The sequence below is a fragment of the Caretta caretta genome, chromosome 7 (genome assembly GCF_965140235.1).
Source record: "Caretta caretta isolate rCarCar2 chromosome 7, rCarCar1.hap1, whole genome shotgun sequence".
NCBI classification, from domain to species: Eukaryota; Metazoa; Chordata; order Testudines; family Cheloniidae; genus Caretta; species Caretta caretta.
In genome coordinates this window covers 54,857,213-54,879,424 of record NC_134212.1, presented here as the reverse complement: position 1 = coordinate 54,879,424, position 22,212 = coordinate 54,857,213, and the positions used below count along the sequence as shown (strand labels likewise).

At 47.7% G+C, this 22,212-nt stretch overlaps 1 long non-coding RNA gene across 1 annotated transcript in view; it reads right to left on the bottom strand.

Moving 5' to 3' along the window:
* Nucleotides 1-22,212, bottom strand: part of LOC142072763 (uncharacterized) — a 46,881-nt gene that overhangs the window by 4,809 nt on the left and 19,860 nt on the right. The window contains exon 2 of the long non-coding RNA XR_012669321.1: nucleotides 11,099-11,178. This is a non-coding gene — a long non-coding RNA (uncharacterized LOC142072763). The remainder of the gene's footprint in view (nucleotides 1-11,098; nucleotides 11,179-22,212) is intronic.

Here is a 22,212-nt window from a genome sequence, read left to right as displayed (position 1 = left end):
GTGCCCCTGTACCAACAGTACCACTGCTACCAACAGAACCGTCTTAAAATCAGAGGAGGTAGCTGCACCAGTATATCCACAAAGGCACAGGAGCCCTGACAGACAGTTGAGAGGCTACGCTTACCATCCCTCTGGATATGAACCCAATCCCCCACTACAAGACATCTGGTATTGATCCCCTGGGGGCACCAATGGATCCTTCCTTCTGGCCTTATTTGAGCCCTTTGGGCCCATATTGCAGGTACCTGGACCCCTCTCAGGTGTTGTACTTCTCCTCCCCCTCTCATCAGCCAGTTCCATTGGTGTATGATAAGGAGGAGCTGGAACCAGTGTCTGACAAGAGGAGGGAGCGAACAACACCTCAGAGTGGACGACACCTCAGATGACACCTTATCTCCAGATGATACTGTCACCCCTTCATTGCCTTCTGCACCAGATGACCACTGTCAGTATCAGGAGATGTTGCAAATGGTCACTAACAATCTAGAGATCCCATTGAAAGAGGTCCAGGACCCTCAACACTGGCTTTTGGATGTTTTGCAACCACAGGGACTGCCCAGGGCAGCCCTTCCGATTAATGAGGTTGTATTAGAACCAGTCAGAGTGGTTTGGTGCACACCAGCATCTTGTGCCCCTACACCAAAAAAGAGCCAAAAGATGTTTTTTTCCTGCCAAAGAAGCTGATTTTTTGTTTTCTGATCCTGCCCCTAAGTTGGTGGTGGTACCGGTGGCATTGGAAGGAGCTTGGTCACTCTACCAGAAATCCACCCCAGAAGGTAGGAAAGTCTCCTCCTCCACAGGTCTCCAATTTTGTGTAGCTAATTACCAAGCTTTATTAGCAAAAAATAAGATTCCAATACCTATGCCAGGCTTGTGGACGTTAGAGACAAACTTCCCATGGAAGACTGAGCCCAGTTCCAGTCCTTTCTTGTTGAGGGGAGGTTAGTATTAAAGGTGGCTATCTAGGTGCAGTAGATGCTGCAGATATAGTATACAGAATGTTGGTCACAGGACTGGTCATGCGAAGGGACTCCAGTTGTCATGTTTTCCTAGAGAGTTCCAAAACGTCATCCAAGACTTCCCTTTCAACGAGTCCAACCTTTTAAATGAAAAGATGGATGAATTCCTGCATTCTCTAAAAGACTCAGGATCCACTCTGCAATCTCTGGGGTCTTACTCTCCAGACCCCAGGAGGAAACACCAGAGACAGCTCTTTAGACTGTTAGCATATAAGCCTGTTTGTTAGCCTGAGAGAGAATTTTGGGTTTGACTTTTAATACTCTTACATCCTTACTAGTATGTATGAAGAACGAAAAGGACAAAGATGCTGTGTGTTGCATTTCCCACAACCAGATGAGGCTTTTAGTATAATGGGACAGATAAGGGATGGAGCTAAAAGTGTTACAAGGTATATATATATGAGTGCACACTTCACAACTGCCTCAATTCCTTATCTCAAAGCAAGGTCAGGCAACCAGTCGGGAGAGGCAAGGGGGGGATTCGAGGGGGGAGGTAAAATCCTAAAAGACCAGAGAAATGTCTGCCCCTGACTGGAGCACAACCTCACTCCTTAGCCCTCCCATGTGGTACAAAGGGGGTGGGATGAAGACACTGACTCACGACCCTCCAGAATGGAACATGACCATAAGTTATAAGGGGTGTAACTAGGGGCGTGCATTGCAGGTATGCGTCGGCTTTCTAAGAAGAAAGCAGGGAAGTGGGGAGGGGAATGAGAATGGGAGACCTCGAATAGGGGAATGAGGAACAGGGACACAGGCAAGGCTCTGCAGTGTCCAAGTTGGGAAGGGGGACACTGGGTAAACTCTCTGCGACATCAGAGCTGGGAACAGAACACTGGGAAGAGGGAGCTCCATCGGTGTGTGGAGCTAGGGGTTAGAAGAAGAAGGGGTTCTACTGGCATCTAGACCTGTAGTCGGGGGAGGGGAAGGGTAAAACTCTATCAGTGTATAGAGATAAGCCCGACTGGTGTGAAGGGCTTCAGATATGTTTGCTTGGAACTAAAACCCCAATAAACATTGCATTGCCTGCACTTCGGACTTCTGGTCTTCTGCTTTCTGTTTGCGTGACAAGAACCAGGGAAGGGAGTGAAGGGAAAGCCCTCTAACATAGACTATGACCATCCCCTTCCTATGTTCCATATTACCAGCGTCCACCTGAGCATCCATGTAAGCAACAGAGGATTCAAAGGTCCTATTTCTTGGCTTTCTCTACTTGGACAGGCTCCGCTTACTCCCAGCTGCAGGCCAAGGGCTAGCTTTGACATGCAGGTTGAGACCTGCATATCACCACTGTCATTTTTGGAAACTGGCTTGCTTACTTTGCCCACAACTGGAATAAGACCACCACAGACAGACAGTTGGGTCCAGGAGATTATCCATCAGGGCTACTCCATAAGTTTCTTTCCTTCCCTCCTCCCAAGAAACCTTTCCAAACCACCTTCAGGTACCACTCGCCAACTGATTCTTCAACAGGAAGAGAAATTCCTTTTATGCTGGGGGGTGATAGAATGAGGTCCATACGTCCCATATTTCCTTATCCCAAGAAAGATGGAGGATGGAGACCCATCCTGGATCTTCAGCAACTTAACATCTTTATTTGAAATCTGAAATTCAGAATGATTATGCTGGCATCTATAATCTCCTCCCTTCTGGAGGGAATGTGGTTTTCAGCTCTCGACATGAAGGATGCATATTTCCATGTAGATATTCACCCATCTCATGGGAAGTTCCTGCACTTTATGGTTGGTCAAGAGCACCTCTAGTTTCACATCCTTCCCTTTGGGCTTGCTACAGCACCCAAGGTATTCATGAAAGTCTTTGCCATGGTAGCACCCAGATGCTGGATTATACGGTGTTGCCATAGGTGTACAACTGGCTCCTCATAGGCCAGTCTTGTCAGGAAGTTGTGTCTGCAACAGGATCACCTCGGCACCTTCTTCCTACCTTAGGTGTTTGCATAAATGAAGAAAAGTCAGTTTTGTCACCCGTAAGGACAATCATTTTTACAGAGCACGGCTGGTATCCGTCTCTACGAGAGCATTTCTCCACACAGACAGGTTTTACGCGATGAGAAACCTGAGCTCTAGCATCACTCCCAAACCACAAATGACAGTGCACCTGTGTCTTTCTCTGTTAGGCTACATGCACCTACATGGTGCTGTTTAACAGACTCCACTTGCAGTGACTGCTAGCTTGGCTCCACTCGACCTACCAATCAAACAGTGATTGTATCAACTCCAATGTCCCTGTTTACGCTAGAGCTCTCACCTCCCTCGCTTAGTGGTCCAACCCAAACACAGTCATGGTGGGGACTCCCTTTAGCCCTTCCATAGCAAGCCCCACTGTGACACTCTATACATCGGGGGAGTGCCCTGTAACCCCCATATTCCTTGTTTATATATAATTGTGATCTTGCATAAAAAGAATGCCATGTAAGGTATCAGGGGAAAGGTTATGATCTGCTGAAAGTCACTGTTCTATCTAAATACATATATCATTAGTGCATGTGAAGTTAAGAGATTGTGTTGTATGGCTGTCAGTAAAACATGCTGTAAGTTGGGGAGTCGGCCAGATACTAGCTCCCCAAAGACAACAGCAAGGAAAGTAACCAACACCTGGGCGAGTGTCAAACAACAATCAACAGCCATTGTCCAGCAAGGGAGTTACAATTCAATGACTCAATTCAATTCAATACAATTCAGCTGCATAAGGCTACACCAGGGGAATTGCTCCACCTTGTCTGGGGACTCAGCAATGCCTACCAGACATGCCTGGACTTGTGTTCTCCAAGCACATGGACTAAGGGTATAAAACAGAACACAGTGGCCCCATGCTTGGCATTTTCTCCTTCCCCCACCTATGCTGCAAACAAGGACACTCAGAAGACTCCAACAGGGTTAAACCTGTGTACTATGAACTGCAATATCGAGTGGGGTGAGAAACTGCTTAATCTAGATGTTGTCCAGTCTAATAGGGTTGAGAGTTTAGACTGCGTGCTTATATTTTACTTTATTTTGGTAACCACTCTGACTTTTTGCCTATCACTTATTATCTATCTTTTGTAGTCAATAAACTTGTTTTACTGTTTATCTTTACCAGTGAGTTTGCCTGAAGTGCTTGGTAAATCTGCTCAGGTTTACAAAGGCTGGTGTATATCCACTTTCCATTGATGAAGTGGTGAACGAATTAATAAACTTGCATTGCTCAAGAAACGGTCTTGAGCAGTGCAAGACGGTATATTCCTGAGGTACAAGGCTGGGAGCTGGAGAGATTTGGCTGGTGCCTTTCTGTGTGTGATTCATGAGTTGCTCTGGAAGCATTCATGCAATCTAGCTGGGCTCCACATGCTGTTGTGCTGAGAGAACAACAATGCCTGGAGGGGATTGCTATTTGTCACTAGCAAAGCATTGTGAGAGACAGCCCAGGCTGCAGAGTTAAGGGGACACAGTGGTCCCACAGTCCCAGGCTGCACCCCAAGGATCCTGTCACACCCACCAACCTGACAGACACCTCCCTTACAGAGTGGGGTACTCACCTGGACCACCACACTATTCAGAGTACCTGGACTCCAACAGAGGGCAGGCTTACTGAAACTGAGAGCAATCAGCCTTGCATGCAAGGCCTTCCTTCCACTCCCATGCTCCCTCCATATACAGATTACATAGACCATGGTGGTGATATTATCTGATGTTAACAGCGAGATCTCATCACCTCTGCCTGGAAGCAGTCAGCCTTTGGATTGGTGTATCAGAAACCACATTACAATACAGGCCACCTACCTTCTGGGTGTTCACAACTCCCTGGCAGACAGGTTAAGCAGAAGTTTTTCTGCAGGCCATGAATGCGAAATCCAGGATGCAGTTCTAACCAACATAAACATACAATGGGGTACTCCACTATGGGGCCTCTTTGCATCCCAGACAAATAGTACTCCTGAGGGCATTCTGCGCCAAAAGATTAAAAATTCTGCACACACTATTTTAAAATTCTACATGTTTTTTTGTCAATAAACAAATGCAGAGGCTCTAGCATGGCAGTGGGGAGCACAGGCCACTTGCTTCACGAAAGTGGGAGATCACCTTGCAGCCTCCCCACCCTGGGGACATGGACTCAGCAGTGAGGCTGCACCCAACCCTAACACAGCACAAGACCTGGTCTTGCCCCAGAAGCACCCTGGGACCCTGCCCCTCTGTGTTAGGTGCACCAGGTGTAGGGCAGGTAGGCTCAACTAGGCAGGATCCGGGTGTGACAGTGCACCCCATAAGGCTTTAATGGAAATATGCTTATGAATATATATGACATAACTAGACTATGTTTTATGCTACATATGCTATGTAACATCTCTGTAAAGGTTATGATATACTGAATATATTAATCCTATTTGTATGCATGTAGCATGTTGTATTCGAAGGTATGAATATTGGCTGGGTACTTGCTTGATTTTTAAGTAGCCTTAGTAAAGCATTTGGTCAGTTTCTTGAGAAAGGAATGTGCAAATTAAGTACCCAGTCAAGAAGCACTCAATAAACAATGGATCTTGGAATGCTTCAATCCACATAAGAAGTTTATTTGAGGACGTTCAAGGTAGCATGTGAACTGTGGCTGCTACCTGTAAGTTCTGAGTCATATATGGACATGTGATTGGCCCCTGTGACTCCAAAACTCCATATTGTAGCTGGGATTCTACACAGGTGGAGGGAGGGGTGTCCACCCACAAGAGGGTCTATTTAAGCCCTGGGGAGACCCCTCCATTTTGTCTTCAGCTGGCTCAAGAGATAGTCTCTCCACCCCCCAAGGATACCTGAAAGAAACTGGAACAAAGGACAGTAACTACAGGGGGTGTGAGTGATTTCTGGACCGAGACTAGAAGGAGACTAGTCTGTAAAAGGAAGCTTTCTGGACTTCCTCTGAGGGTGAGGTTTTTATCTGTATTCAGTTTTCTTACTGTATTAGGCATAGACTTCAGTGTTATATTTTATTTTGCTTGGTAATTCACTTTGGGCTGTCTGTTACTACTTGGAACCACTTAAATCCTATTTTCTGTATTTAATAAAATCACTTTTTACTTATTAATTAACCCAGAGTATGTATTCATACCGGGGGGGGGGGGGGCAAACAGCTGTGCATATCTCTCTATCAGTGTTATAGAGGGTGAACAATTTATGAGTTTACCCTGTATAAACTTTATAAGGGTAAAACGGATTTATTTGGGGTTTGGACTCCATTGAGAGTTGGGCATCTGAGTGTTAAAGACAGGAACACTTCTTAAGCTGCTTTCAGTTTAAGTCTACAGCTGATAGGGGATGTGGTTCCGACCTGGGTCTGGGTTTGCAGCAGGCTAGCAGGTCTGGCTCAAACCAGGCAGGGCACTGAAGTCCCAAGCTGCCAGGGCAGAAAAGCAAGGACAGAAGTAGTCTAGGCATATCAGGTGGCAGCCCCCAGGGGGTTTCTGTGATCCAACCTGTCACACCGGGTGTGGAGGGGCTCAGTATGGGGGGATCCAGGTGTGGAGTGAGAGGATTCTGTGTGGGACAATCTGGGTGCAGGCAGCTCAGTGGGGGGTCTAGGTGTGGGGGGATCTGGATGCACAGAGGCTCATTGAGGAGTTCCAGGTGCAGGGGCAATGGGACTCTGCAGGGGCTTCCAGGGGAAGGTGGTTGGGGCTCAGCGGAGGTTCAGGTATGGGGAGTTAGTGGAGTTCTGGATGTACTGGGTGAGGCTTGGCAGGGGTGTCTGGGAATGGGAAGTCTGGATGCATGGAGGTTGGGTGGATGGGGGAACAGCTTCCTGTATAGAGATCCTGCCCCCGCTTACAGCTAAGGAGTGATGGGGGCAGGAAGCAGGGGAGGATGCTGAGCTTCCTGCAGCTGGGGGAGGTTTTTGGGGGTAGGTCTGACACAGGGGATGAGGAAGTCCCATTCTCTCCTGCCTCCAGCTCAAATGGGACGAGCAGCTGATCCTGGCACAGGGTAGGAGCAACTGGTTGGGGTGTCCCCAGCCCTGCAGGGATTTACCTCTCTGCTGGCTGCTCCGGGTGCCTGAAACAATGTACCTGCACAGCAGTGGTGCATGACTGTTCTTGCAGCTTCCCTTTGCTTCCCTATCAGAAAGTCATTTTTCTGCAGGGAAGCAAAGAAATCTGCGGGGGCCATGAATTCTGCGCACTTGCAGTGGCAGAGAAGTCCCTCAGGAGTAAAACCGGAAGCTTCAGGGGAACACTAGGCTGATTTCCAGAGTGACACTCTCCTGGACTGATGATGTCAGATGCACCTTTCTTCCCATCCCCCTGCTACCACCAGTTGTACAGAAGATCTGGTGCAACAGAGCCACTATCATCCTCCTTGCACCCTACTGGTCCAGACAATTCTGAGTCATGGAACTCCTCTGTTCACATGCCCACCCATCAGGATCTGCCCATTTCAGGATCTCTTAATCCAGGATGGGGAAATCAAGCACCCCCAACCCAGGCTCACTCCACCTCACAGCCTGGTATTTGGATGGGTGTTGGAAATAGAACACTCATAGAATCATAGAATATCAGGGTTGGAAGGGACCTCAGGAGGTCATCTAGTCCAACCCCCTGCTCAAAGCAGGACCAATCCCCAACTAAATCATCCCAGCCAGGGCTTTGTCAAGCCTGACCTTAAAAACTTCAAAGGAAGGAGATTCCACCACCTCCCTAGGTAATGCATTCCAGTGTTTCACTACCCTCCTAGTGAAAAAGTTTTTCCTAATATCCAACCTAAACCTCCCCCACTGCAACTTGAGACCATTACTCCTCGTTCTGTCATCTACTACCACTGAGAACAGTCTAGAGCCATCCTCTTTGGAACCCCCTTTCAGGTAGTTGAAAGCAGCTATCAAATCCCCCCCCATTCTTCTCTTCCGCAGACTAAACAATCCCAGTTCCATCAGCCTCTCCTCATAAGTCATGTGTTCCAGTCCCCTAATAATTTTTGTTGCCCTCCGCTGGACGTTTTCCAGTTTTTCCACATCCTTCTTGTAGTATGGGGCCCAAAACTGGACACAGTACTCCAGATGAGGCCTCACCAATGCTGAATAGAGGGGAACGATCACGTACCTCGATCTGCTGGCAATACCCCTACGTATACATCCCAAAATGCCATCGGCCTTCTTGGCAACAAGGGCACACTGTTGACTCATATCCAGCTTCTCATCCACTGTAACCCGTAGGTCCTTTTCTGCAGAACCGCTGCCTAGCCCTAGTCTGTAGCGGTGCATGGGATTCTTCCGTCTTAAGTGCAGGACTCTGCACTTGTCCTTGTTGAACTTCATCAGATTTCTTTTGGCCCAATGCTCCAGTTGAACCAATTTGTCTAGGTTCTGCTGTATCCTATCCCTATCCTCCAGCGTATCTACCACTCCTCCCAGTTTAGTGTCATCTGCAAACTTGCTGAGGGTGAAATCCACACCATCCTCCAGATATTAATGAAGATATTGAACAAAACTGGAACGAGGACCGACCCTTGGGGCACTCCACTTGATACCGGCTGCCAACCAGTCATGGAGCCGTTGAGCCCGACAATCTAGCCAGCTTTCTCCCCACCTTATAGTCCAGTCATCCAGCCCATATTTCTTTAACTTGCTAGCAAGAATACTGTAGGAGACCATGTCAAAAGCTTTGCTAAAGTCAAGAAACAACATGTCCACTGCTTTCCCCTCATCCACAGAGCCAGTTATCTCGTCATAGAAGGCAATTAGATTAGTCAGGCATGACTTGCCCTTGGTGAATCCATGCTGACTGTTCCTGATCACTTTCCTCTCCTCTAAGTGCTTCAGAATTGATTCCTTGAGGACCTGCTCCATGATTTTTCCAGGGACTGAGGTGAGGCTGACTGGCCTGTAGTTCCCTGGATCCTCCTCCTTCCCTTTTTTAAAGATGGGCACTACATTAGCCTTTTTCCAGTCACCTGGGACCTCCCCCGATCGCCATGAGTTTTCAAAGATAATGGCCAATGGCTCTGCAATCACATCCACCAACTCCTTTAGCACTCTCGGATGCAGCGCATCTGGCCCCATGGACTTGTGCTCGTCCAGCTTTTCTAAATGGTCCTGAGCCACTTCTTTCTCCACAGAGGGCTGGTCACCTCCTCCTCATGCTGTGCTGCCCAGTGCAGTAGTCTGGGAGCTGACCTTGTTTGTGAAGACAGAGGCAAAAAAAGCATTGAGTACATTAGCTTTTTCCAAATCCTCTGTCACTAGGTTGCCTCCCTCATTCAGTAAGGTGCCCACACTTTCCTTGACTTTCTTCTTGTTGCTAACATACCTGAAGAAACCCTTCTTGTTACTCTTAACATCTCTTGCTAGCTGCAACTCCAGCTGTGATTTGGCCTTCCTGATTTCACTCCTGCATGCCCAGCAATATTTTTATACTCATCCCTGGCCATTTGTCCAATCTTCCACTTCCTGTAAGCTTCTTTTTTGTGTTTAAGATCAGCAAGGATTTCACTGTTAAGCCAAGCTGGTCGCCTGCCATATTTACTATTCTTTCTACACTTCGGGATGGTTTGTCCCTGTAACCTTTATAAGGATTCTTTAAAATACAGCCAGCTCTCCTGGACTCCTTTCCCCCTCATGGTATTCTCCCAGGGGATCCTGCCCATCAGTTCCCTGAGGTTGTCAAAGTCTGCTTTTCTGAAGTCCAGGGTCCGTATTCTGCTGCTCTCCTTTCTTCCTTGTGTCAGGATCTTGAACTCGACCATCTCATGGTCGCTGCCTCCCAGGTTCCCATCCACTTTTGCTTCCCCTACTAATTCTTCCCAGTTTGTGAGCAGCAGGTCAAGAAGAGCTCTGTCCCTAGTTGGTTCCTCCAGCACTTGCACCAGGAAATTGTCCCCTACACTTTCCAAAAACTCCCTGGATTGTCTGTGCACCACTGTATTGGTGTCCCAGCAGATATCAGGGTGATTGAAGTCTCCCATGAGAACCAGGGCCTGCGATCTAGTAACTTCCGTTAGTTGCCGGAAGAAAGCCTCGTCCACCTCATCCCCCTGGTTGGTGGTCTATAGTAGACTCCCACCACGACATCACCCTTGTTGCTCACACTTCTAAACTTAATCCAGAGACTCTCAAGTTTTTCTGCAGTTTCATACCGGAGCTCTGAGCAGTCATACTGCTCTCTTACATACAATGCAACTCCCCCACCTTTTCTGCCCTGCCTGTCCTTCCTGAATAGTTTATATCCATCCATGACAGTACTCCAGTCATGTGAGTTATCCCACCAAGTCTCCGTTATTCCAATCACATCATAATTCCTTGACTGTGCCAGGACTTCCAGTTCTCTCTGCTTGTTTCCCAGGCTTCTTGCTTTTGTGTATAGGCACTTGAGATAACTTTCTGTTTGTCCTGCTTTCTTAATATGAGGCAGGAGCCTTCCCCTCTCGCGCTCTCCTGCTCGTGCTTCCTCCCGGTATCCCACGTCCCCACTGACCTCAGGGCTTTGGTCTCCTCATGCTCCGCCCCATTCAGGAAATCGCTAACCAAAGTTGAAAAGATTCTACTAGAGTCTGCTACCTGGCTAACTGGCAATGCTTTTCAGCCTGGGCGAATCACCACCAACATTTGCTTGATTCTGTGGGCATTCTGGTTATCCTAGACTATCTCATCTCCTTAAAGATTTCAGGTCTGGCCCTTAGTCTGCTACGAGTACACCTAGCAGCGATCAGTGCCTTCCTTCCTCTGGTGAAGGGACATTTACACACCTGGTTACTTTGCAATTCATGAAGGGCTTGATCAGGACCTTCCCACTGATCATTAAGCCCTCAACAGGACCCTAAACTTGTTCTGTCAACACTCACAGGTCCCCTCTTTGAACCTGTCACAACATGTGCCATGACTCATCTGCCCATGAAGGTGGCGTTCTTAGTGGCCGTGATTTTGGCCAGAAAGATTAGTGAGCTAGGAGCCATGATGGCAGACACTCCTTATACAGTATTTCACAAAGAGAAGGTCACAAACCAAACTCCCCAAGATTGTTTGAGTTCCAGATCAATCAATCAATACACTGACCTGTATAACTGATGAGCCATCCTGTTTGGTTAGAAATGGAGGTTACTTACCGTTTTTCCTGAAACCCCATGCTTCTTCCAAAGACAAGAGACTTCACGCCTTTGATGTCAGGCATGCTGTGGCGTTCTGCCTGCAAAGAACCAAACCCATTAGAAAATCTCCAAGACTCTTCATTGCTGTAGCAGAAAGATTGCGTGGGCAACCTGTATCCTCCCAGAAGATTTCTAAGTGGGTTTTGCGATGCATCTTGGAATGCTACAAAATAGCAAAACTTCCCCCTCCTGGGGGTATTACAGCTCACACCACACGAGCACAAGCGGCCTCCATGGCATGCTTATCAGACATTCTGCTGCAGGATAGTTGCGGCGTGGCAACTTGGAGCTCTGTCCACACATTTGCGACACACTGCACTCTAACTGAAGCCGCCACTGCAGATGTAGCTGTAGGAACGGCAGTACTATGTGCATCTCTGCTGCCAGCTTCCTTGCACTCTCCTCAACTCTGAACGCTGCTTGCCAGTCATGTGTGGAATAACATGAGGACCTGCACACAAAGAAGAAATGGCAGTTACTTACTGTAACTGGAAGTTCTTTCAGATGTGTGGTTCCCTATCTGTATTCACCTACGCACCCTCCTTCCCTGCTGCTTTGGAGCCTGTTGGATTGTGGGAAGAGGAGGAACTGGAAAGCCAATGACCTGCACTGCCTCTTATAGCCTTGGTCAGGAGCATGAGGAAAGCTACTGTGCATGTGCAGGTCACCGGACACTATGCTGAAGAATTGCCGGACTCAGACATATGGCGAGCATGCATGCCGCCATCCCATGTGGAATGCAGATAGGGACTGCACATCTTGAAGAACCTCCAGGTACAGAAAGTAACCTCCATTTTTGACCAAGCTGAGGAGACAGGATGGCTCTTCACTATACTGGCTCAGCCAGATACAATTCTCCATCTACTTAGGGATAGCGGTCACCAGCTCCATCAGTCAGAGAGCCTGGCCTTAGATTATCCCTTAGAATCTGAGTGCACACTGTATATCCCAGATGGCCCCTGACATGGTGCAACTCCAGAGGTGTAATGTTCTTGAACCAGTATTTCAAGTCCTCTTGGCTTCTTGGAAGCAGACAACAAGAGGAGTTTACAGCTTTATGTAGAAATGGTTTGAAGTCTGGTGTGGCCCAAGTGGATCATTTAAGGGCCCCCAAATACAACCACTTTGGCTACCTGTTTTGTCTGAGTTAACACACACATCATGAAGTGAGCTGTGGCTCACGAAAGCTCATGCTCAAATAAATTGGTTAGTCTCTAAGGTGCCACAAGTACTCCTTTTCTTTTTGCGAATACAGACTAACACGGCTGTTCCTCTGAAACCTGTCATCTTTTAATATTCATTCAACCACTTGTTTGGCCTGCCATGAACAGGTGAAAAATAAGAGTAGTTTATGTAGAGCCCCTTTATTGTCAGTTAATGTACAGCTTGCTGAGCTGCACACCCCCCTTTCCTCCTTTTGAAAAGATCCCTTGGTTGTGAGAGATTAACTGGGGCCTGACTAAGCTCGTGAAAGTGCCAGCATGACTCGAATAAAACCCATCACTGTATCTCCTTGTCATAGGCAGAGTGACAGCGCTCAGCCACCCCATTGCCTGGAACCGCTGGCTACAATGCAGCACAGCAAGACAGAGATGGTGCTGCTGGGAAGAAGGGGAAAGCTTTGGAAGAGCTGACAGAATCCATGAACATTGAAGGTGTTTACGCTTCTGCCATTGAGGTGATGTATAGTCTTGGGGTCCTACTGCACTCCTCAGTGCTTCTAAGCAGCCAAATAGCAACAGAAGTAGATGCCTTTTTCATTCATTCAAGAGCTGTGCCTTTTCCTGTTGAATACAGTCATGATGTTCTACATATTCTTCACCTTTAGGTTTACCTGATGTAATGGCCTATGCCTCAGGAAGGAAGCAAAAGCCAGAAAGGAAGCCCAACTAGTTGAGGTTGAGGCCTGCTTTCTGATGAGAACAGACTGTTGTGCTCAGAGCACACACACCACTCTGGTGTTCCACACATTTACATTCACTACCTGTGAAAAACTTCAGAGTCCTGAACCTAATCTGTAAAGTCTTCAATGGACTAGGGCACTGAGCACTTTGGAGATCAGCCCTTTCCACAACCCATCTTGACAGCTGCTGCATCTCCAGGAATACTACAGCAAACAAAGACCACAGTGATGCTTTGGGACATACACTGAGAAAAGACAAAGCTATTTCTGCAGAAGGACCCCAGCTATGGAGTATGATCCCTCTGGAAATTAGTGAGCCCAGATCTCACCACTAGTGAAGATGTATCTCTTTGCACTTCCTTTCCCACAATAACATCAGAATGACTTGGCAGCATACACTGGAGTTAATAATGATAAATAAATTCCTTTCTTTGACTAATTAAAGGGAAAGTGGAGAACACAGATTCTTCTACAATAATGAGGTGTCCTTGTGGCACCTTAGGGACTAACAAATTTATTTGGGCATAATACTCTCTAAGGGTATGTCTACACTACGGAATAAGGTCGAATTTATAGAAGTCGGTTTTTTAGAAATCGGTTTTATAAATTCGAGTGTGTGTGTCCCCACAGTAAATGCTCTAAGTGCATTAAGTGCATTAACTCGGCGGAGCGCTTCCACAGTACCGAGGCAAGCGTCGACTTCCGGAGCGTTGCACTGTGGGTAGCTATCCCACAGTTCCCGCAGTCTCCGCTGCCCATTGGAATTCTGGGTTGAGATCCCAATGCCTGATGGGGCTAAAACATTGTCGCGGGTGGTTCTGGGTACATATCGTCAGCCTCCCGTTCCCTCCCTCCCCCCGTGAAAGCAAGGGCAGACAATCATTTCGCGCCTTTTTTCCTGAGTTACCTGTGCAGACGCCATACCACAGCAAGCATGGAGCCCGCTCAGGTAACCGTCACCCTATGTCTCCTGGGTGCTGGCAGACGCGGTACGGCTTTGCTGCACAGTAGCAGCAACCCCTTGCCTTCTGGCAGCAGACGGTGCAATACGATTGGTAGTCGTCCTCATCGTGTCCGAGGTGCTCCTGGCCGCGTCGGCTGGGAGCGCCTGGGCAGACATGGGCGCAGGGACTAAATTTGGAGTGACTTGACCAGGTCATTCTCTTTAGTCCTGCAGTCAGTCCTATTGAACCGTCTTATGGTGAGCAGGCAGGCGATACGGACTGCTAGCAGTCGTACTGTACCATCTTCTGCCAGGCAGGCAAGAGATGAGGATTGCTAGCAGTCGTATTGCACCATCTTCTGCCAGGCAGGCAAGAGATGGGGATGGCTAGCAGGCGTACTGTACCATCTTCTGCCAAGCAGCCATGAGATGTGGATGGCATGCAGTCCTTCTGCACCGTCTGCTGCCAGCCAAAGATGTAAAAGATAGATGGAGTGGGTCAAAACAAGAAATAGACCAGATTTGTTTTGTACTCATTTGCCTCCTCCCCTGTCTAGGGGACTCATTCCTCTAGGTCACACTGCAGTCACTCACAGAGAAGGTGCAGCGAGGTAAATCTAGCCATGTATCAATCAGAGGCCAGGCTAACCTCCTTGTTCCAATAACAACGATAACTTAGGTGCACCATTTCTTATTGGAACCCTCCGTGCAGTCCTGCCTGAAATACTCCTTGATGTACAGGCACCCCCTTTGTTGATTTTAGCTCCCTGAAGCCAACCCTGTAAGCCGTGTCGTCAGTCGCCCCTCCCTCCGTCAGAGCAACGGCAGACAATCGTTCCGCGCCTTTTTTCTGTGCGGACGCCATACCACGGCAAGCATGGAGCCCGCTCAGCTCACTTTGGCAATTAGGAGCACATTAACCACCACACGCATTATTCAGCAGTATATGCAGCACCAGAACATGGCAACGCGATACCGGGCGAGGAGGCGACGTCAGCGCGGTCCCGTGAGTGATCAGGACATGGACACAGATTTCTCTGAAAGCATGGGCCCTGACAATGCATGCATCATGGTGCTAATGGGGCAGGTTCATGCTGTGGAACGCCGATTCTGGGCTCGGGAAACAAGCACAGACTGGTGGGACCGCATAGTGTTGCAGGTCTGGGACGATTCCCAGTGGCTACGAAACTTTCGCATGCGTAAGGGCACTTTCATGGAACTTTGTGACTTGCTTTCCCCTGTCCTGAAGCGCATGAATACCAAGATGAGAGCAGCCCTCACAGTTGAGAAGCGAGTGGCGATAGCCCTGTGGAAGCTTGCAACGCCAGACAGCTACCGGTCAGTTGGGAATCAATTTGGAGTGGGCAAATCTACTGTGGGGGCTGCTGTGATGCAAGTAGCCCACGCAATCAAAGATCTGCTGATATCAAGGGTAGTGACCCTGGGAAATGTGCAGGTCATAGTGGATGGCTTTGCTGCAATGGGATTCCCTAACTGTGGTGGGGCTATAGATGGAACCCATATCCCTATCTTGGCACCGGAGCACCAAGCCGCCGAGTACATAAACCGCAAGGGGTACTTTTCAATAGTGCTGCAAGCTCTGGTGGATCACAAGGGACGTTTCACCAACATCAACGTGGGATGGCCGGGAAAGGTGCATGATGCTCGCATCTTCAGGAACTCTGGTCTGTTTCAAAAGCTGCAGGAAGGGACTTTATTCCCAGACCAGAAAATAACTGTTGGGGATGTTGAAATGCCTATATGTATCCTTGGGGACCCAGCCTACCCCTTAATGCCATGGCTCATGAAGCCGTACACAGGCAGCCTGGACAGTGGTCAGGAGCTGTTCAACTACAGGCTGAGCAAGTGCAGAATGGTGGTAGAATGTGCATTTGGACGTTTAAAGGCGCGCTGGCGCAGTTTATTGACTCGCTTAGACCTCAGCGAAACCAATATTCCCACTGTTATTACTGCTTGCTGTGTGCTCCACAATATCTGTGAGAGTAAGGGGGAGACGTTTATGGCGGGGTGGGAGGTTGAGGCAAATCGCCTGGCTGCTGGTTACGCGCAGCCAGACACCAGGGCGGTTAGAAGAGCACAGGAGGGCGCGGTACGCATCAGAGAAGCTTTGAAAAACAGTTTCATGACTGGCCAGGCTACGGTGTAAAAGTTCTGTTTGTTTCTCCTTGATGAACCCCCCCGCCCCTTGGTTCACTCTACTTCCCTGTAAGCTAACCACCCTCCCCTCCTCCCTTTAATCATTGCTTGCAGAGCCAATAAAGTCATTGCTGCTTCACAGTCATGCATTCGTTATTCATTCATCACACAAATAGGGGGATGACTACCAAGGTATCCCAGGAGGGGTGGTGGAGGAGGGAAGGAAAATGCCACACAGCACTTTAAGCACAGCACTTTAAAAGTTTACAACTTTAAAATTTATTGAATGACAGCCTTCTTTTTTTTGGGCAATCCTCTGTGGGGGAGTGGCTGGTTGGCCGGAGGCCTCCCCACCGTGTTCTTGGGCGTCTGGGTGTGGAGGCTATGGAACTTGGGGAGGAGGGCGGTTGGTTACAGAGGGGCTGCAGTGGCAGTCTGTGCTCCAGCTGCCTTTGCTGCAGCTCAACCATACACTGGAGCATACTGGTTTGGTCCTGCAGCAGCCTCAGCATTGAATCCTGCCTCCTCTCATCACGCTGCCGCCACCTTTGAGCTTCAGCCCTGTCTTCAGCCCGCCACTTACTCTCTTCAGCCCGCCACTTACTCTCTTCAGCCCTCCACCTCTCCTCCCGGTCATTTTGTGCTTTCCTGCACTCTGACATTATTTGCCTCCACGCATTCGTCTGTGCTCTGTCAGTGTGGGAGGACAGCATGAGCTCGGAGAACATTTCATCGCGAGTGCGTTTTTTTTTCTTTCTAAGCTTCACTAGCCTCTGGGAAGGAGAAGATCCTGTGATCATTGAAACACATGCAGCTGGTGGAGAAAAAAAAAGGGACAGCGGTATTTAAAAAGACACATTTTATAAAACAGTGGCTACACTCTTTCAGGGTAAACCTTGAAAGTTAACATTACATACATAGCACATGTGCTTTCGTTACAAGGTCGCATTTTGCCTCCTCCCACCGCGTGAACGGATTTTGGTTGAATGCCAGCAAACATACACTGCAATGCTTTGTTCTACAGTGATTCCCCAGTACGTGTTGCTGGCCTGGAGTGGTAAAGTGTCCTACCATGAAGGACGAAATAAGGCTGCCCTCCCCAGAAACCTTTTGCAAAGGCAGAACCGCAAATGCCAGGGCAAAGTAATCCTTTCACATGCTTGCTTTTAAACCATGTATAGCATTTTAAAAGGTACACTCACCAGAGGTCCCTTCTCCGCCTGCTGAGTCCAGGAGGCAGCCTTGGGTGGGTTCGGGGGGTACTGGCTCCAGGTCTAGGGTGAGAAACAGTTCCTGGCTGTCGGGAAAACCGGTTTCTCCGCTTGCTTGCTGTGAGCTATCTACAACCTCCTCCTCATCATCTTCTTCGTCCCCAAAACCTACTTCTGTATTGCCTCCATCTCCATTGAAGGAGTCAAACAACACGGCTGGGGTAGTGGTGGCTGAACCCCCTAAAATGGCATGCAGCTCATCATAGAAGCGGCATGTTTGGGGCTCTGACCCAGAGCGGCCGTTCGCCTCTCTGGTTTTCTGGTAGGCTTGCCTCAGCTCCTTCAGTTTCACGCGGCACTGCTTCGGGTCCCTGTTATGGCCTCTGTCCTTCATGCCCTGGGAGATTTTCAGAAAGGTTTTGGCATTTCGAAAACTGGAACGGAGTTCTGATAGCACGGATTCCTCTCCCCAAACAGCGATCAGATCCCGTACCTCCCGTTCAGTCCATGCTGGAGCTCTTTTGCGATTCTGGGACTCCATCATGGTCACCTCTGCTGATGAGCTCTGCATGGTCACCTGCAGCTTGCCACGCTGGCCAAACAGGAAATGAGATTCAAAAGTTCGCGGTTCTTTTCCTGTCTACCTGGCCAGTGCATCTGAGTTGAGAGCGCTGTCCAGAGCGGTCAGAATGGAGCACTCTGGGATAGCTCCCGGAGGCCAATACCATCGAATTGTGTCCACAGTACCCCAAATTCGAGCCGGCAACGTCGATTTAAGCGCTAATCCACTTGTCAGGGGTGGAGTAAGGAAATCGATTTTAAGAGCCCTTTAAGTCGAAATAAAGGGCTTCATTGTGTGGACGGGTGCAGGTTTAAATCGATTTAACGCTGCTAAATTCGATCTAAAGTCCTAGTGTAGACCAGGGCTAAGGTACCACAAGGATTCCTCGTTCTTTTTGCTGATACAGACTAACACACCTACAACTCTGAATCAGATTCTTCTGACTGAATTTGTATACATAATTCTGTTGATGCCCAAACCCCAAAATGATAGGCATAATATATGCACCTAGGTAATTCTGTATGCCTATGAACTCACTTTTTTGTGAAGATGTTCAAAAATATGTGCTCAGTTAGGAGTGTGCAAAAGAGGTAATATAATATTTAGCTCTTCTATAGGGCTTTTCATTAGTAGACCAGTAGGGGGAACCTTCTTTACTGTCCAAGATACATTTTTGCTCTTTTTCATCTGTATAATGCTGGTTGCTGGGTTACCCTCATATCGGCATCTCTCAAGTATTTTAGCTCCAAGAGTTGGAGTCTACTGTGATAAGTAATTTTTTTCCTAATAAGAATTGTCCATAGTTGTTACTTAACTATAATTCTCTGAAGATAGGACACAATGTTGCTGATAGAGCGCTGGGCTGGAGTTCAGGAAACCTGGGTTCTATTCTGGTTTCTGCCACTGGCCTGCTGGGGACTTGAGCTGGTTATGTCCCTGCTCTGTGCCTCAGTTTCCCCATCTGTACAATGAGGATAATGATACTGACCTACTTTGTAAAGCACTTTGAGATTTACTGTTGAAAAGTACTAGAGGGGTGTGAGGTATCATTACTTACCCCAGTAGATTCCAGTCCTTTCCTATCAACCCTTCTCCCCTGCGAATTTGGAAGGTTCTGTACCTGTGGTGTGTACTCATAAGAATGGCCATAATGGGTCAGACCAAAGGTTCATCTAGCCCAGTATCCTCTCTTCTGACAATGGCCAATGCCAGGTGCCCCAGAGGGAATGAACAGAGCAGGTAATCATCAAGTGATCCATTCCCTATTGCCCATTCCCAGCTTCTGGCAAACAGAGACTAGGACACCATCCCTGCCAATAGCCATTGATGGACCTATCCTCCATGAACTTATCTAGTTCTTTTTTGAACCCTGTTATATAGTCTTGGCTTCACAATATCCTCTGGCAAGAAGTTCCACAGATTGACTGTGTGTTGTGTGAAAAAATACTTCCTTTTGTTTGTTTTAAATCTGCTGCCTATTAATTTCATTTGGGGACCCCCAGTTCTCGCAGTACTCCTTTTGTCATACTTGTTTTTGGAAGGAACATACTGTAGAATTTTTTTGGGGGGGGCCGCCCAAATCACTTGACTGAAGGGTGTGAGACACCTGCTGACTGTAGTCTCAGTAGCTTTTCAGTGATAGGTGTTCCTGCCTGATCACAAACTGGAAGCACAGACCCAAGAGCTGGAGTCTCCCATGATATACACCTCTACCCTGATATAACGCAGTCCTCAGGAGCCAAAAAATCTTACCGCGTTATAAGTGAAACTGCATTATATCGAACTTGTTTTGGCCTCGAACATTTCCGTTATTAATAGTCACTTCCCACCCCCTGACTGACTCCTCAGAACCCCCGACCCATCCAAACCCTTCCCCCCCGTTCCCTGTCCCGACCCCTAGCCACACCCCCGCCCCCTGGGACTCCCCTGTGCCCTGATCACCCCGCCCCCAGAACCTCCGAACCATCCAACCCTCCCTGTCCCCTGAGACCCTCTGCCTCTTGTCTAATCCCTCAGCCCCGGCCTGGCACCCTTAACACGACGCTCAGAGCAGCGTGTTGGAGCCAGACACGCTGCCCGACCGGAGTGCGCAGCCCCGCCCCCCAGAGTGCTGCTTTACCGTGTTATATCCGAATTCATGTTATATTGGGGTAGAGGTGTATATCATCAGGAAGAATAGATAAGGAATTTCCTTTTATACACAAACTGTTTTTAGAAAAAATATATTAACACACACTTGGAAGCCTGTATGTTCATGGTAATTAAGACAACCTGGCTTATTGGTGGAGAGATGCAAAGAACTGAAATAATAAAGTTTTAACTCTAAAAGTTCTCTCTGTTATGTGGCATAAACTAAATGCAATGGTGTGCAGGGGTAGAGAAGTTTTATTGACGCTCATTTGGGAGGAGCTGCATCATCACATCATGAAATGGCAATCCTAAATTCATCTCCAGGAAACCTTTCCTTCAAATTATCCCCCATTATACATGTACAAAGCTCAGGTTCAGCCAGTACTGTGATATGCCACGTCTTCAGTTGGGCCCATTAGTTTCTGTAATTCTGTAAGAATCACTTTTAGCCTTCCCGGTAGCAAAGGAAATCTTGCCAGTGTGAAATTAAGACAGTGTTGTGTGAGGTCTTGTCTACATGGGAAAGTTTTACTGATTATATTGCTATAGTTAAACTGGTATGACACCTCATATGGGCATTCTTATTCCAATGAGAGTGACTTTTTCTGGCTTAGCTTAAAACCCATCCCGAGTGACCTAAGTGAAACAGAAAAAGCCACTCTTCCACCAGAATAAGAGCATTCACGCAGAGAATTCTACTGGACTTCAGTATAAATTCACACCTTAGGTTACACCAAAAAATCTTTCATGTGTAGACAAGAGTCTGGAGATAGGTAGACTGAAATAATAGTTCTGAGAGGAGGTGTGAACTGCTCCCCCACAATTTATCCCAATGGAGTGTTAATTCTGAAACCTAATGATCTTAAACAGATCAATGTGCCATTTGAGTAGTGTGCCACAAATTTTCTCTAATTTGCCATGTATTTATATGTAATGGATATCAGCACAAATCTTCTATACCAGTTCGAAAAGGGTTTTCTTAGTGCTCGAGAGTGTTCAAAGATATATCATTTCATTATTTAAACATTTATATGGCACCATAAATTTGCCCATCCCTTTAAGAAAGCGACAGGCTCCCTGACCCACAGAGCTCACAATCTAAATAAATAAAGATAAACACAAAACGAAAGCCAACTGTCCAGGACAGGGAGTGTGTGTGTGGGATAATTCATGATGAGAAGAGGAGAGAGATTGCTTTGAAAAGGTGGGTTGTAAAGAGGGATTTGGATAAGGAGGAAGGTCATTTGCCCAGTGAACACAGGGAGAGTACTGCAGGCCCACACAGCTGTGTGATAGAAGGCACACAGCTAAGAGTAGGAAGAGAAGGGAGCACAAAAGCAAGAGCACTTGGAAGATCTTGGGGAGTGAGAGAAGCAGTAGAGGAAAATGATAGCTGAGGTCGGGACAAAACCTTGTAGGTGCTGATGAGGAGAACACGTATGATGTGATAAGTCCCAGGAAGATAACAGATTCAGAGGGGGAATGTGATGGGGTGAAAGAAGGAGCGAGGAAGATGACTTCAGCTGTGGCTCTTCTGGCTGTGTAGACTGGCGGTGGGGCTAGTCAGGAGAACGTTCTGATCACTTAACTATGGAAACCTTCTTGTCCAGAGGGTATCAGGCTCATAGCTTCTCTCTCCAGTTATGCCATTGACTTAGAGTGTGATCTTATACAAGTCACTTAACTTCTGTGCTTCAGTCTCTTTGTTATTAAAAGGGAAATTGTGATACTGACCTATTGGCTTGTCTACACCACAAAGTTTTTTGGTACAATCTAATGTGAATTTAAACCAGTATAGCTATACCTGTATCACTACAGCAGTTTAAGGCCATGTCTACACTACAGATTTCAGTCGACTTAAGTTATGGCCTAACTCTATGACAAGTCCTGTCTCTCTCAGGCAGTACAATACTCACTGGAATTGGGGACTTCTTCAGCCTTGTCTACACTACACAATTGTGTCGACAAAAGTCAGCTTTCATCAACAAAACAGTGGAAGTCTACACACAACTGTGCTCCTCCTGCTAATGTAACTCCCATGCTATGCGGACATAATAAAACCACCTCAATGAGCGGCATAGAGCTCTTTGCAACGTAGTTAGTGATGCAGCATCAGTATAGACAGTGCACTTGTTTATGTTGCCCTAACTGGTTTCCAGGTGTCCC